Source organism: Malaya genurostris, chromosome 3 (genome assembly GCF_030247185.1).
Source record: "Malaya genurostris strain Urasoe2022 chromosome 3, Malgen_1.1, whole genome shotgun sequence".
Classification (NCBI taxonomy): domain Eukaryota; kingdom Metazoa; phylum Arthropoda; class Insecta; order Diptera; family Culicidae; genus Malaya; species Malaya genurostris.
Window position 1 is genome coordinate 281,522,132 of NC_080572.1, and position 14,166 is coordinate 281,536,297.

General features: G+C 35.9%; 1 protein-coding gene across 3 annotated transcripts in view; it reads left to right on the forward strand.

Moving 5' to 3' along the window:
- Positions 1–14,166, forward strand: part of LOC131439612 (uncharacterized) — a 321,124-nt gene that overhangs the window by 201,500 nt on the left and 105,458 nt on the right. For 2 of the 3 annotated variants that reach the window (XM_058610852.1, XM_058610853.1), the window contains one exon: positions 11,068–11,134. The exons of the other annotated variant lie outside the window; for it this stretch is intronic. The gene's annotated coding sequence lies outside the window, so the exon portion shown is untranslated. The remainder of the gene's footprint in view (positions 1–11,067; positions 11,135–14,166) is intronic. 3 annotated transcript variants of the gene reach the window in all.

Below are 14,166 nucleotides of genomic sequence, written 5' to 3' on the forward strand. Positions count from 1 at the left end.
ACAAACAGTAGATAAATTCCAAATGTATGAGTTTTAGTATTCAATTTGCTGGACACTTACAGTCGAATTGTCATACAAGTGCATACCTTATGATAAAAAAATAACCGGAATTTGATTAAAAACGCAAAATTTCTATTTTTAATAAATTTCTTTATTATCGCCTTCAAAGTACTCTCCTCCTGCGGCAATTCATGCATGTCAACGCTTGATCCAATTTTCCATACAAGTTTTATAGGCCGCCGAAGGTATGGCCTTTAGTTCACGCAGCGAATTCTCTTTTATGGTCTCTATGGTCTCAAAACGCGTTGGCAATTTGAGTCTGGGGAAGAGGAAAAAGTTACACGGGGCCATATCTGGAGAGTACGGTGCTTGGTTGATGATATTGGTTGAGTTTTTGGCCAAAAACTGCGACACAACCAACGCTGTGTGAGCCGGCGCATTATCGTGGTGTAAAATCCATGAGTGTTCCTTCCATAGGTCTGGCCTTTTTTGCGAATGGCCTCACGCAAACGACGCATAACGGCCAAATAATATTCCTTATTAACCGTTTGACCGTCCGGAAGGAATTCATAGTGCACCACACCACGAATATCGAAAAAAGCAGTCAGCAAAGCTTTGATTTTGGACCGACTTTGGCGTTCTTTTTTCGGTTTCGGCTCGCCTTCGAAGCGCCATTCGGTCGATTGTTGTGCGGTTTCCACGTCATATTCGTAGATCCACACCTCATCACCAGTTATGATGCATTCGATGAATGTGGGGTCACTGAACTGGGTCTGCGTTGGAAATCATCTCTTTGGCCACATCAACACGACGCTGTTTTTGAATGAAATTCAGCTTTTTTGGCACCAGCCGAGAAGCGACGCGTTTCAAACCCAAAACATTAGATAAAATTTGTTCGGCTGATCCATAAGAGACGCTCAACAACACAGCAATCTCTCTTATCGGTACAGAACGATTTTGCAGCACGATTCACTTCGCCGATTCAATGTTTTCTTCAGTAACAGATGTTGTTGGGCGGCCAGGGATCTCATCATGATCCAAGCTTGTACGACCACCTTTGAAGCGTTTATACCACTCGTATGCCTGTGTTTTTCCTAGACACGATTCACCGAAGGCTTTTTCTAACATTTTCAACATTTCGGAACACTTAAATCCATTTGCAACACAAAATTTGATGTACGCACGTTGTTCTAAATTTACATCCATTATAAAAATCGCCACACGAAAATTTTTCAACTTCTTTGTATAGGCACCAAACAAAAACTAATCGTACGATATGCGTCAAAATTTGACAGAATGTGTATAAAAGTGTTGCCAACGTTGAGAGAATAAAAGTTTACCGATTGAACAAGCACGGGAATTTTAAAATGAAAATTCCGGTTCTTTTTTGATCATAAGGTATGAACTGATGAAAAAGTTTAGATTTCAAGAATCCTGCCTAATTCTTATTTTAATTAGAGGTGCATAGGAATTTGAAATTGAAATGTCATCATTTAAATATAAGATTCTTCAAAATGTGCAAAATATAGTTTATTCAATATACTTACTGTGAAGACTATCTAAGGAAGATTCTTGTAGCCATATTGTTCAATACTTTTTTATTATATGCTTGACATTTATTATTGTCCCGGGTTGGCGGTTCAATGCATAGTTCTGTACACTTCTGAATTGGCTGCGAAGTCTGTTGAAACAGAGGGTTAAATTCTATTACAGGAATGTAATACCAAGGCATTTTGACATTTATTATTGCCACCATTGTCAGGAAATTTCATGTTCTGTCAATATGAATCAACAATTGTTCTGAATGTGATCTCAGCAATTTTTTGAAATAAAGCTTGCTTCAGATAGAATTGGAACAAAGACAATTGTCTGTATTTCAGTTATTTATTATTAAATTCAAGATCTTTTTTTATACAAATGTAGCGTTTTCTTCATACTTTTAAGAAAAAAATACAGATAAAATTATTCGTCACGGGTTCGAAGGAATTCTCGAATTTTTCCTGTAACACTGCTCTTTAGGCGGCGCACATCTCCTTCGTCCATCGTTTTAGCTATCTTATTCCACCAGGTCGTCATCTGATTGATGTCTTTGGCAACCTTTCCCTTTGTCTTTAGTCTCCTCTTCATGATTGACCAGTATTTCTCAATATGACGGAACTGGGGACAGTTGGGTGGGTTGAGGTTTTTCGGAACAAACTGGACCCGTCGAACTTGGTCAACACCTGGTCATAGAGTTTCCGAGCACGAATTTTGACCACACTATTCTGTTTTATGGTCCGATTTGGCTGTTTGCTAGCTCGATACGACTTGATCCCTTCCCGGAGTCGAGTTCTCCTCACCGTACTATGGGCAGCACCGAATTTTCTGGCCAAATCACGGTCCGACAGATTAGGATTCCTCTTAATCGTCTTCAAAATGTTACCACGCAGTTTCCTGTCAACAGTTCCACTCCGACGAATCGTCGTCAATGTTTCCTTATACCGTTTGATAACGCGCCATACGGTATTTCTGGGCAATTTCAGCTGTTTAGCTAGCCTAGATGAAGACCACAATGGATTTTCTAAATAACTGTGCACAATTTTGTCCCTTCTTTCGGCTTCCATGTTGGTTGTTTACAAAGTACAGTCGATTTGCGGAATGTCAAAAATCACACGTGAAGCTTACAAAATTCCCGACACGTGGGTGCCAAGAACTTCCAAATCTGTCCACCAGGAGCGCCACAATATGAGCAAAAGTTTGTTCCAATTCTAAATGAAGCAAGCTTTAGGTCTCAAAATGAACCAATTTTTTACGGGTCTCAGAATGAATCAAGCGAAATACTTGCAAAAGTCGAAACAGTCTGTGAGAGAGTCGAAGAATTGTTTCAAAGAGATGGAAAATGTCAATGTGTTGGTTCTCAAACCTCGTTCTATTGATGATGTCTGTAAAAGAAGCAGACATGTTGGTTTGGGTATTCACCATTCACGTCTTTGGGCTAAAAAAATTTCCGGACCCCAAGTGTCCGGGGTTGTGGAGACCTCAGTGTAAATAATTCATCCTGAATTACAACATTATCTAAGTTAATGATGTTGGTCATAACGTAAATCCCAATAATTCTGGAAGGGGTGAAGGCGCGAAATTCTTTTAGTGTATTTATTACAAAATGGGAGCAAATAAAATACTATAAATCAATGTTAATCGGTCTGACGGCTAATTATCAGTTTTATGAGAAAGTACAAACATTTCGTACAACAAATTAATAGTCTTCAAATTTTAATTTAACGTGAAGTCATACGTAATAATAATATCAAATTTCAAGAGCTGTAAATTGAAACTGGCAGGTTTTTATGTGATTATTTTTTATCTATCGTTTTGTCATTCCTAACATTCCTTCCACGGCTAATATGGTTTGTTTGCTTTAATATATAATATTTTTTTATTGGACACTTTTGTTACCTTTCTCGTCCAATTATCGAATTTCCAGACTCACGACGTCTTCCACCGTTGGCGTGTTGTTGGCATACAAACATAACACGTCAAACAGCAGCACTAAAACCTTAATGAGTTTCCGTTGCGAACACTTTTGAACAATATCCGCACATGGCCAATTGGAAAAGACCAGCAGAAGCACACGCTACACAGACCCTTTCCAGTCGACCGACGTAAACCAGAGCCTACTTAAAAACGAAAGCAACCTGCTGTGCGTTGAACGGTTGTAACCGTAACCCCAAATTAGGCCACAGAAGCAGAGAGCAGCTGCAGCGGTGCGTTGAATTTTAATCCGTATCCGAACGCAAACATCGAACGGCAGATCGAATCGGAAAATTGTGATCTGCTGCATCCACCAGAATTGAATTCGTCACCGCTCGAGAACAGCATGGTTTCCGCAGTGTACCGCGATTACGAACTTGGCGAACTACACGTGACCAAATATTGGTTTATTTAAATTCACCGTGTCATGCTGGTGTGCATATTGAAGCGAACACGAAAAATTGGTGGCGAAAATTTCCTTCAAAATATTTTCATGGTATGAGCAATCTGGAATGATACTGTGCAATAACATAACCACCAATGAATTATTTTGACCAACAGTCGAACGCGATAAAACCGGTGTGCCCGCGGTAGACCGTATTGCGTTCCTATGCTGACAGCCACGGCAAATCAAAATAGAGTCGAAGAAGCGTTCAGTCAAAAGTTCTGTAATTGAGCCAAATCATTACCATCGCCATCACTTCTGGCAAATCATCGCTGTCGGGATGAAGTTACACAAACGGTGCTTTCAATGAAGGACCGCTCGTTAGCAGCCCGAAGTTTTTCATGTTTGAAGTAGAATAGTCAACACATACCGATGGTCAAGCTTACTTGGATGAAACGTTCTATTCTTTTGCTGGTTGCCACGAAACGTCGGTTTTTTCGTTTTGTTTTTTTTATACTGTCAGATATCTTAGCGAAAAAATAACACACGTTTTTTGCCAATTTGATGCTTCAGTGAATAATTTCAAATGAACAATTTGAGAGTGCGGGTTTGTTGAAGCGAAAGGTTATCATTAAAATGGTTCAACTTAGGTGAATTTTATAAGAAAGTCATTCAAAATTATTTACATATTATGATTTGTGAATTAATTCAGAGTTTCGACTCGATTGGAATTTGCTTTTATTCATGATATTGGAATTCTCACGCCAAAATTTTAGGCAGAACTGCATTCAAGTATGGGAGCGAATTCCGTGAAACGCATACGTACGGTATTTTTTCAATAATAACAATAGTTGAATAATAATAATACTAGCGTTCTTCCCATAAATACGTCTATTTCCTAATACATTCTATACATTAGTTTTTCCTCGTTGTAGCATCTACAATTTATAGTACTTTAAACCGAATGTATTTCGAATATATTCACGACAGTTAGTATTTAATAAAACATATTACTACAAGTTTCTTTAAATATGATATTAATATTTCGGTATTCATTAATTTATCTACTCAAAAATTCGTTATTTTAACAAATGATTATCGGCTTTAAACTACATTGAAAAGTAACATAATTTCTAGTTTATACTGTACCTCATAACTATTTCGGGTTTGTTTGTATAAAATACTAAGGCTATCGATTCAACTCATGGAAGAGGAAGGAAGCTAACATAAAAAGACGGGTGGGTAATGTCAAAGACATAACATGGTGACGTGAAAACAAATAAAACTGACATGTTTTCTCCACACTTCGGAAAATTTTACTAAACTTTGAACAAGTTTTGTATCTTTTCATCATAAAAAAGGTAGACAAATGTATAACGCAAAATATTCGTATTTCTGTATTTTCAGGGGAACCATTTGGGAAATGTCAAATCATATTTAGCTGTTTGAATTTAGAAACTCGAAATTCATAAGAAAACAAAAATCATGAGTTTCATAACTGATCGGATTCATCAACTCATAACGTTGTAGTATATTGCTATAAATAGCCAAACTTTTACTGCTCCTATTGTCTATGGGAACCTAACTGTGTATCTGTCGACCACAACAAGTATCACACTCAGCCTTCACATCTCTCGCTTATGAACCGAATGAATAATGCACATCTCATGTCTAATATTTAGATCAAAGAATGAATAATTTCGCTACAGGTGAGAGACTCAATTATAAGAGCATTTGACTAAATTGACCGTCTTAAACAATATGCACCAATATGTTTCTCACTCAATTAAAATCACTCATGGTTTATAACCATCCATAGTTAATGTCAATTTTACTAGCGACATGTGGTTTCGTAAACCCACTACGTTCAATCACTGAAAATATTCCGTATTTCTATGTGTCGGTTTTGCACGATACGCATTGTGCGATGATTCGTTCCATTCATGAGTTTGGAGTTTTGCGCGCTTTATTTTGGTACTGAATTTCACCCTAATGCACGTTCATACGTAACATTTTAGAAAACTTCAACTTTGAGTTATTTTTTTTTGATATCTCTTGCTACTGAAAACTTTATATTTTCGATGCTATATAAAAGAAATTATGTTGATACCTCAAAAACAACGAGAGATATTCACGATTATGTTTTACCCATCCTTATACAGGGTATATTATTAAAAAGCACCCTATGGTAAAGTAAGTCGTATTCACGACAACAAGAAATAAAAATTAAATTGAAACTCCAATGATCTTAATGAAATAATAAAGAAAATGCATTTATGGAAGGTCATTACAAGCGAGAATGTCTCGAACTGGGACATTGCATAGTCTACCTTGGGTACGCAAAGAATTTATTAGTTGAGACCTGACCTTTTTTTTTAAATAACTATTTATTGGAACATGAGTTAAAATTAAATTATTAAGATTTAAATTTGGTGTTCAGCCACAAGTGGTGACTTCCCAAGTAACAATTTTAATATTAATAAATACTTGTAGCTGTCTTCAATGCTACATAATAAATCTTGCATTAAAACTTTAAACTCCACGAAAGCCTACTGAAAACCTCTATAAGAGCATGTTCCTGCCAAGTGGACCATTCTTCATAAGGGTTATAAAGCAAAGTGAAGAATTAGCATAAACTTGCGTTAAAACTCCAAATTCAAGAAAATTTTGAAACCAGCTTTACGATCAACATTTAAATTATTCGGAAGGAATGAATTGCGCTATGAATAAATTGTCGTTTTGATAATATTTTTCATGGCTATGTGTGTGTCATGTCTGCTTTGAATGCAACCAGTAAGAATATATTAGATTTTATTTACAAGTATGAGGTTTTTTTCCGAACGTAAAAACTTCATGCGCTTTTATTTCTATCGTGAATGTTTGGATAAAAATAAGAATTATAACTAATCGCCTTGAAATAAATGCAGTTTTTGCGAAAATCTCCATGATTTAAAAAAATTATTTTTCGTGATTCTTCGTCATTTTTGTATAAAACTATTTCGTGGCATTAAAATTTGTGTATATGTTCTGAAAATGAATCATTAAAGCCCATCATTTTTATTCGTTTTTGCATTTCGAAGTATATTTGATGTCAATAAATGCTACGGTATAGGACATCATAATGGCGGCCATGAAATTTTCTTTAATGCAAATTACGCTTGACCCAAGAAGCAATAAATCAAATAGCCCACAACAAATGTGTCATAAATATACTTTAGAACCCTCAAATCTGCTCTGAGTGAAACTGTCATCCAATGAACACGCACACACACAAAACTAGATTTATGAAAGAATTTAACTAACAATAATGTTTTAAAGAAAATGTTTGAAAGCAATATTAAGAGTGTTTGCATGGTTTTATTCTAGTACACATTGTTTTATTTTTAGTCCAGTTGTAAGTCTGGGTAAAAAGTTTTATAGAAGCTTTAAAAACTATGATATAACTTGTCAAAAGAGACATTTATTATAATCGTCATAAAACAGGTAGTGATTAAAAAGTCAATTACAAAACTCCTATAAATTACAATCAAAACCATTAGGCATTCGAATTGTTACTTGGGTTTTCAGCTCTATTATATATATGATTTGGTTGATACCATGAGGACATCATTTGCTTCCGCAAATCTGAGATTTTTGTGTAGGGAAAATTCTAAACCTACTTGTATTGTGTAATGGGGAATAGGAACCTATATACTAACTTACTAACTAATACAGAGAGCGAATCGATTCAATTGAAGATTGCATCGATTTTTGTCGGAATTTGCTTATAATATTATGTGACATTACATCTAATGGTTCTATTTTTGTGAGTCTGTGTAACTCATTTGTACTAAACCAGGGAGGACGCTTCAAAATCATTTTTAGAATTTTATTTTTTCTGAATCCTTTGAAGCGTTTTCTTCCTGCTGGAACAACAACTTGACCCAATTGGTACTGCATAAAGCATGGCTGGTCTGAAAATTTGTTTATAAATTAACAATTTATTTTTTAGACAGAGCTAAGAATTTCTGTTTATAAGAGGATATGAACATTTTATATATTTATTACACTTTGCCTGGATTCTTTCAATGTGATCCTTGAAAGTGAGTTTTTTATCATACGTTAAACCTAAGTATTTAGATTGATCATACCATGTCAATTCCAGTACCATTAGTTTATTTATGTTATTGATAAGAGGTGTTTTGTCAACGTAAGTCGATTGAAAATGAAACACAGGGTTGGCGGTTCAATGCATTCGATATCAGTTCAGAAAATAGTAGTACAGATATCTACGCACTGGCACATTTATTTAAATTTGTATCTTTCAAAAGCTAACTTTCGGGCGGGAATGGTATTCCGTTTCAGGGAAAAACGGAAACCTTTCCAATGGCTTTTAGAAAATCTATTTTTTGCTCTCTGAGAGGTTGCTCAAGTTCTTTGATAGGTTCAAGTGTACATCCACAATCGAGAAGAGAGCGTCTCTTGATCATGAAAAATAATTGTTGATAATGATTACGGCGCCATCTCATCGGATTTTTGTAGTAGTATAATACTAATCTGAAACTTAATCTAAGTCAAATAGTTTTACCAATAAAAAACGTGCTTAATCCACCTAGCAGTGTGATGATACCTTTTTTCATCATCCGCATGTGTTTTTTGCATAAATATTTTTCGGTGTTTTAGTTCTCATGACATTAATTTAATAACCGTCGTTTCAAGCGGCAATTTAAAGTTCTATTCACTCATAACCCTGTAATGTCGAAACTGCAAATCGAATCGAATTTGAATCTAAAAGTGTAATAATCCATTGAACATTCCATGATATGTCGAAGTAAGTTCCATTTTAGAGTTTTTCGCCATTATTTACGGTACTTCCAAAACCAGTATTCAGGAACCAGCATAAACGAAAACGATTCCTATGACCATACATTATTATGACGAATAAATTGCAATAGCTTTGAATTCAACTTTGAAGCTTTTTGGTATTGTCATCTTCTATATCGGTTTGAATTTTGAAAACTAATCACCCTGTAATTCCAGAATCGGATAAATTTTCATTGATTTTATATTTTACCATAAATCCTTTAATTTGAATTTATGTTTTTGAAATTCGATTTGGCTTTTTTTGAGAAAATGATTGAGCTTTGAGAAACGATTCTATACTGGAACCGGAATTCGAGAATCGGTGTAGCCGAAGTCAGTTAAATCCACCTCAGGAGCTGTATAGTTTACATTTGACATTTTTATATTAATCACTCTGTATCCCCTAAGCCGGAAGTTGGATCTGACTGAAAAGTAAGGATCTTAGAACTTTTCATTTGAATCTTAGATTATTCTTAGATTTCATTTGAATCTTAAACAAATTTAATTTCGTTTCACATTTCATCCTGTAGTTCCGGAACCAGCAATCGGATCCAAACACAATTCAGGAACCTTGTTTAGGATGACTTTTCATATGAATCTGAGTTTGTAGAAACCGATACTAAATGAACCTAAACAAGCCTCAAAATTATACAATCGAACTTGTTTCCGTGTCTGTCAATGATGGAACTGACACGGAGCTATGCAGTTGTACCTCGGATTTGTCATTATTTTGAACTTTTTAAAAATCATTTTGTTATTTTCCAGCATTGAACCTCCGTTCGCGAACATTTGAACTATCCGGCGGTTAGACTGCAATGGAAGGTGCCTTTGTTTCATAACTGGTTCGAAGTAAAACCGAAATCGCTCGAAGTTGGCAACCGCAACCATTCAAGGTGCCGCCGCCGCCGCCGTTGCGACTTTGTTGACCCACGAGTGGGGTAACTTTCGCTTCAGACATCTCGCGAGTCGTGACAGGTAGATTCTGGCGGGTTTTTGCGAAGTTATGTTTTTTTTTGGTTTGTTTTCTTTGTTCATGCCGTATTTGAATGAGAGGAACCGAGGAAACAGCAGGAAAATTTCACGAGTCCGTATTTTACCTTGTTCATGGGAGACGTTTGTTTTACCGTTTTCGACTGTTTGACCTTTCTTTCGCTGACTAATCGCGTATTAGAGTTCTCTCTGGTTGTGTGCCTGGTTTCAGTCGTCAGCGCATCTTCAAGAAACCCGCTTCACCACACGGAACGACCGAAATTAGTTCTGCGCCTAATTCGTATTACTGTTTTTGAATTAGTTGATTTTAACAACAGAATTGCCAAAATAACTAAAAAATTAGTTAAAATTGAGAATTTACTTGCTGAAAAAAACTCTAATTTTTGGAGAATGTGTTTAGTTGGCGAACATCCTGGACATAAACCAGGTTTATGTTTACAGAGTGCTTAAAGTTTTCAGCGAGAGAGTCGATTTCGCGAAGTCAAATGAAGAAAACAGCGACTTAGAGGAAAAATTTTCGAAAAGAAGTTGATGTTTTGTTTATGTCTTTTTCATCAATACAACATCATATTTATACCTACCAATAAAGAAAAGACAACCGCGACTGAATTTTTTTTCGATAGTAGTGTGCCATCTAGTGGCTAGTAGTCATTACGGTGTTAACGTTTTTTCGGTGACAGAGCGCCATATAGCTGCAAATTGCAGAAACCAATTCAACTATTTATGTTGGTTGAAAACAACGTTTTATTTTTCTAATTCAACTAAAAAATTAGTTGAATGGAAATGAAGTGTGCCTTAGCTAAGAAATGACAGCACGTTTAATTGGTGAATTCAACTAAAAAAATAGCCATTTCAACAAATATTTTATTATTATTAAAGGAATTAGAATTAAAAAATCTAAATTAGCAAAAGTAAGATTTTTTTAGTTGTCTCAAAAAATAACTAACTAAAATCAGAAAATCAACAAATTTTTTCGCCAAAATGCTGATTTCGGTCTTTCCGTGCATGACCTATTCCGATTGAAGTATGCAAAACCCGTTTAACGCTAGTACGAATTTCGATCGTGATCCGATGAAAGGAGAAAGGAAGTAGTCAATTTTAAGATCTGTATAATTATAGATTTGATACACTAAGTTATTGCTTATTAGAGCCGATACATGATGGTTCTCTAACAATACGGTATTTTATCATGTTTGAAGCGAAAAAAAATGCCCCAAACTTTTGACTACCATGAAGAAAACATGCTCAGCCCAGCCCAGTACGACTTCTGCTAACCATTAAAGAGCTATTATCAAACCATTACCAACAAATTCCGTTCTCGTTTTTATTCTTTCTTTCAGGAAAGTACCCATTAACGGATCTCATAAAAACAAGTGTGGAAAGTCCATAAAAACAACAGAAAACAAGGTAACAACCCTAGGGTATGCAAATAGAAAATATAAGTTGAAGCCACCGTTGTGATGTACGGACCTGGAAAAAAGACCGCTTTGCTATTCCCAAAACTCCTCATGCATGCTGGTGGGAAAAAGTTCCCACGCATAATTATCCACGATGAACATGCTGAGTTTTGTTTTTTTTTTATGTGTGTTGTTTTCTTATTTCCACCAGGTCGAGCCTGGCCCGGCCGGCGGCTTCTCAATCAACCTGTTCACAAGTACATCCAATCTCAACGTTCGAAAGAGAAAAAGATAACACCTTAAGCGAATAAACAGTCGAGTCCAAAACAACAACCCGAACACACATTCCGTTTCGGTTTCGGCAAACGTTCGCGAATTCAACCTATTCTTCGCCGTCATTCGTTTTTGGGGCGTATGAGACTAGATAATAACGCTCGGAGTACAAAACATTGCCCACCTTTGAACCCGAAGTGGTTCGTTAGCTAATTTGTAAACCATCAAACATTGAGATGAAAGTGGATGTATGTATTTACTTTTGGTGCGCGAATACTCAAGGGTTAGTTGTTTACGGTTGGCACTGCATTGAAAGCGAAAAACATGTTGTCGTTGCACCTAGATATCAAAGGGGAAATAATGGAAAAACATGATCGTTTCCTCCGGGGCAGTACTTTCAGAAGGAAACCTACAACAGCTTAAATTTCCTTAATGAGAGCAGTCTTAAGAAAAACTCAATCCTGTTTGAAAATAAAATTTCTGCGTACTTTTTGGTGACTATACGAGTACGATAAATAAATATATAAAAAAAAACTACAAAACTACACATAATATTTGCCTTTCTCTATAGAAAGGTATTAGAATTGCTGGAAAAACCGACTTTTGAACGGAGCCTCGGAGACTCATAGTGTTATATACCATTCGACTCAGTTCGACGAGATCGGAAAATGTCAGTGTGTGAGTATGTGTGTGTGCACTTTTCGAAGATATTTATACGCGCTCAATTTTTCTCAGAGATGGCTGAACCGACTTTAACAAACTTATGCTCGTTTAAAAGCTACTGTTGGGCCATTGATTAAGTTCAAAGATCAAATGGCTGTGACTTTTGGTTCCGGAGATATGATGGTATAAGTGACGTAACCGACAAAACACGTTGTTTTTTTACCGCTCCAATGAATATAACAGTGCCAATATTTTGGGATCACCTCTAATTTCGTGAAGCGCTAGTGCTCAATAGTTTAAGCACCTCGAAGAAAGTCCTCATACAAAGTTTGAGCTAAATCGGACATGGGTAAGGGGTGTTGCCCAGCGGTTAAAGTTTTAAAATTTTCGATCTTGAAAAAGCAACAAATTTTTTTGTTCGAGATGACACTAAATCTCGACGTTTTATGCAATTCCAAGATCTTTGGCATAAATTTTTACCTTTTTATATATATATAAAAAATAGGTATAGAATTCGCTCAAACTTTCGAAAATTTTTCCGAGGCCCGGAGGGTCGAATGACATATACCAATCGATTCAGCTCGACGAACTGAGCAAATGTCTGTGTGTGTGTGTGTGTGTGTGTGTGTGTGTGTGTGTGTGTGTGTGTGTGTGTGTCTGTATGTGTGTTGTCAACTAAGAGGTCGAGATCTCAGAGATGGCTGGACTGATTTTGATCAAACTAGTCGCAAATGAAAGGTCTCCCCGTCACCCAAAACGCTATTGAATGGTTTTGAGATCGGATGTTTACTTTTTGAGTTATTCGAAGTTTTATGTCAAAATTTTCAGTTTTTTGACAGTATCTGTCACAATTGACCTTGAAAACAGAATATGTTTTCAGACTTAGATACCGCACGATAATACCTATTCAACAAGCCATAGATTGTTAAAATCCGTCAATTTTTAACGGAGGTATCGAAATTTTTGTGTAAACGACTTTTCCCCCTATTCCAGCAGTAGGAGTTTTGAGCGCTGTATGACAAAGCAATGCTTGGGAGCAACGGAAAACTCGATTTTTTATTCTGTTACATACAATTGTTTCTAAGTACCAGAAAGACTGTGTACAGCATCCTTTTTCATGACAATTTGCCTCGGACCGATTTTAGCACGGCTCGTTTTTGGCAACATAATCGTTCGAATATGACATATATAAACCAGATGATGGCAGATTTTTTTTTCATTATATTGTTTTAAACTACTTACAGCAAAAAATGCTGGAAGAACATAACATCCATATACCATTCGAATCAGTTCGTCGAGATCAGCAAATGCGTGTGTGACAAATAATTTCACTCAATTTTCTCTGAAAATTTCTTTTCTACAAATTCAGATTCATACGAAAATTCGTATGCTCCCAAACAAAGTTCCTGAATTATGTTTGGTTCCGACCTCTGGTTCCGGAACTACAGGATGATATATGAAACGAAATCAAAATTGTGTAACTCATTCTTCTCGTAGATGGCTGAACCGATCTAAGATTCAAATGAAATCTAAGAATCATCTAAGATTCAAATGAAAAGTTTCAAGATTCTTTAAAACATTTTGCTCTTCAGTCAGATCCAACTTCCGGTTTCGGGGATTGTATAAAAATGTCTATTCCACATAAATTAATCAGGTTTATCGGGTTTTTTCCGTTTTAGTGGTATTCAGTTGTCGATTCAGAAGGCACCTAAAAATTTAATTCATGCTATGATTTCTCAAAGATGTCTTCACTGATTTTCAAATATTTTGAAACAAATGCTATACAGCTCCTCAGGTGAATTTAACTGACTTCGGCCATACCGATTTTAGAATTCCGGTTCCAGTATAAAATCGTTTCTCAAAGCTCAATCGTTTTCTCAAAAAAGCCTAATCAAATTTCAGAAACAAAAATTCAAATTGAATTAAACTTATATACAAAATTAATTAGTTTTATACATACATACAAAAATTAATGAATTTTATCCAATTAAGCTTCAAAGTTGTACTCAAAACTGTAATTTATTCGTTATATGGCCATACGAATCGGTTTGGGTTATGCTGGTTCCTAAATACCGGCTCTGGAAGTACCTTAAATTACCGTAAACT